The 3,732-nt window shown below is 48.0% G+C and overlaps 1 pseudogene; it reads left to right on the plus strand.

Moving 5' to 3' along the window:
- The window catches only part of LOC111980626 (uncharacterized), a 59,550-nt pseudogene that overhangs the window by 37,819 nt on the left and 17,999 nt on the right, over positions 1–3,732 (plus strand).

Here is a 3,732-nt window from a genome sequence, read left to right on the forward strand (position 1 = left end):
TATAATCTCCACCTGGCACAGCCAGAAGAGGACTGGCCACCCCTCATAGCCTGGTTCCTCTCTAGGTTTCTTCCTAGGTTCTGGCCTTTCTAGGGAGTTTTTCCTAGCCACCTTGCTTCTACACCTGCATTGCTTGCTGTTTGGGGTTTTAGGCTGGGTTTCTGTACAGCACTTTGAGATATCAGCTGATGTAAGAAGGGCTATATAAATACATTTGATTTGATTTGATTCTTGCTGTGTCTCCTAACCASCCTTGGGCTCCCAGTCGGCCCGAAGGTTATCTTAAGAGGGGGTGAGGTGGCGATGACGTGTTTTTTATTCTAAYACRGTCAGTCATCATAATCATCAGGAGGTGAAATGCAAAACTGACCTTGGATAATTAACTCTGGGACTGTATTTCAATTTAAAGCATCTCTTTAATAATACTTCCTGTTTATTATGAGTATAATATTATTTATAACAAAACAAGATAACATTGGATAGATAGATACATGTGCWGGTGTAGCATGTGACAATAGCAGGATCAGATCAAGGATAGCATCACAAATGAATACATACATACCACTTGAAGCTTGATGATGACTTGATCATTTGAATCAGCTGTGTAGTGCTAAGGCAAAAACCTGCTTAACCCAGAATAGACTACTCTCTCACTTTGACAGCTGGGCCTGCTATCCTTTCACCCTCCTCYAAAAAATACAAAATGTTTGCCCTTATCAAGAGTGGCACTGGAGCTGTTAAGCCTWCTCAAACACCTGGCTCAAACAGAGAAGGATGGTATTTGAGAGGAGGAGAGMACCTAGATAGTGTTTGGTTCTGAAAATATGAAATATACTTCAAATCAAATCCAATTTTAATTGGTCACATACAATGATGATAGATGATATTGCAAGTGTAGCGAAATGCTTGTGCTTCTAGCTCTGACAGTGCAGTAATATCTAACAAGTGATATCTAACAGTTTCACAACATGTACCCAAAAAACACGTAAAGCTAAGTAAGACATGGATTAAGAATATATATACAGTACATATATGTCAGAGCGGCATTGGATTAAGATACAGTGGCATAGTATAGAGTACAGTATATACATATGAGATGGGTGATTGTCACGACTTCCGCCGAAGTCGGCTCCTCTCCTTGTTCGGGAGGCGTTCGGCGGTCGACGTCACCGGCTTTCTAGCCATCGCCGCTCCATTTTTCATGTTTCCATTTGTTTTGTCTTGTTCCCTGCACACCTGGTTTTCATTCCCCAATCACACTACATGTATTTATTCCTCTGTTCCCCCTCATGTCTTTGTGTAAGATTCTTTATGTGGTACGTGTTTTTGTACGCACTAGGCTTGCATGCGTTTTCACTCGTGTAATTTCACGAAGCCTGTTTGTATACACTTGATGGTTGTGACTGTTTGTGCGCGTTTTACACTTTGCCTTGTTGGTTGTAGGTTTTTGGACACATCTGCATCCGTCTGTATATTCTCTCCTGCCGAAATAAAGTGTGCGCCTGTTCACAATTCTCTGCTCTCGTGCACCTGACTTCAGCACCAGTACGCACACGCCTKACAGAATCTTACACCTACCATGGAGTCAGCAGGAGCAGGTACCCCAGTCARAGGAGTCGAGGAGCGCGTCCAGGAACACGCGGCAATGCTACATCATCTCGGTGCCATGATGGATCGCGTTGTCCAGACCATGGACCACTGGGAGAGACACGAAGTCTCTCCAGCGCCTCGACCAGCACAACCGGGATTACCTCTACCCGTCCCGTACGGATCCAGCTCCAGTGGGATGCGTCTCTCCCTTCCCAGGGAGTATAATGGGACAGCCGCACAGTGCCAGGGGTTCCTCTTACAACTGGACTTATACCTGGCCACCGTTCACCCAGCTCTCTCAGGAAGGGAGAGAGTGTCCGCCCTCGTCTCCTGCCTCTCGGGGAGAGCTCTGGAGTGGGCAAACGCCGTGTGGGGAGAGGAAGACGCGGCATTGGACCGCTTTGAGGCGGGGGAACGACTCTTCCATTTGAGGCAGGTGACGAGGAGTGCACAGGAGTTTGCGCTTGACTTCCGGACCTTGGTCGCCGGAGCAGGATGGAACGACCGGACCCTCATCGACCACTATCGATGTAACCTGCGCGAGGACGTCCAACGGAAGTGTGCCTGCAGGGATGCCACCATCACCTTTGACCAACTGGTGGATCTGTCCAKCCGGTTGGATAACCTGCTGGTCACCCGTGGACGTCCTGAGGGGGCTCTGTCGGTTCCATCTCCCAGCACTCCCGCTCCGGTGCCCATGGAGTTGGGAAGGGCTGCGCGTAGGGAGGCTGGAGGAGGRGCCTTCACGTGCACCATCTGTGGCCGCAGAGGGCACACTGCTGGTCGGTGCCGGGTTGGTTCCTCTGGGAGTCAAGGCAGCAGGCAGGGCACTCTGGCGTCACCCCTGGTGAGTCTGCACCTCTCTCACCCAGAGTCCTCTGTTGTCCACCTGTTTGTACCTGTTTGTTTCCCTGAGTTTTCCCCGCATTCCCAGCATAAGGCGCTTGTCGATTCAGGTGCAGCTGGGAATTTTATCGACAGAGCGTTAGCTCTTAGTTTAGGGATCCCCATTATTCTTGTGGTTAGACCTTTCCCGGTTCACGGTCTGGATAGTCGACCATTAGGGTCCAGGCTAATCAGGGAAGCCACCATCTCCCTGGCCATGGAGACGCAGGGGGGTCACAAGGAGAGAATCAGTCTCTTTCTCATTGACTCTCCTGCGCTTCCCATGGTACTAGGCCTTCCCTGGTTTGCTCGTCATAACCCCACTATTTCCTGGCAACAGAGGGCTCTCACGGGGTGGTCGCGAGAGTGCTCAGGTAGGTGTGTAGGGGTTTCCGTTGGTGCTACCATGGTGGAAAGTCAAGACCAGGTCTCCACCGTGCGCATTTCCCCAGAATATGCCGATCTGGCTCTCGCCTTCTGTAAAAAGAAGGCGACTCAATTACCACCCCATCGACAGGGGGATTGTGCGATAGATCTCCTGGTAGACGCTGCACTTCCCAGGAGTCACGTGTATCCTCTGTCGCAAGCGGAGAAGGTGGTCATGGAGACATAATATAATATAATTTCATGAAAATCACAAGTCCAATACAGCAAATGAAAGATAAACATCTTGTGAATCCAGCCAACATGTCCGATTTTTTTAATGTTTTACAGCGAAAACACAACATATATTTATGTTAGCTCACCACCATATCCCAAAAAACACAGCTATTTTTTCACAGGAAAGATAGCTTTCACAAAACCCACAAATAGAGATAAAATTAATCACTAACATTTGAACAACTTCATCAGATGACAGTCATATGACATCATGTTATACAATACATTTATGTTTTGTTCGATTATGTGCATATGTATAGCCAGAAATCGTGGTTTTACATTGGCGCCATGTTCAGAAATGTAGCCCACAAAAACCTAAACACAAAACAGTGGCACAAATTCAGACAAAACTTAAATGAAAGCAGAAAAGATCGGTGGCAGCTAGTAGGCCGGAGACGACGACCGCCGAGCCGCCGGAACGGAAGAGGCCACCATTTCGGCGGGATTCTGACATCTTTCAGGATTGTTTTCTCATATATATCCAATACGTCCCAAACGAGCATTTCTTCATGTCTATTAACGCAGTGGCCAGACAAAGACACACATGCCCTCTGTGCGTAGCCAAAACTGGCAAATCTTGCCCTACCTGCCACTCCA

This window comes from Salvelinus sp. IW2-2015, linkage group LG3 (genome assembly GCF_002910315.2).
Source record: "Salvelinus sp. IW2-2015 linkage group LG3, ASM291031v2, whole genome shotgun sequence".
In the NCBI taxonomy this organism is placed as follows: Eukaryota; Metazoa; Chordata; class Actinopteri; order Salmoniformes; family Salmonidae; genus Salvelinus; species Salvelinus sp. IW2-2015.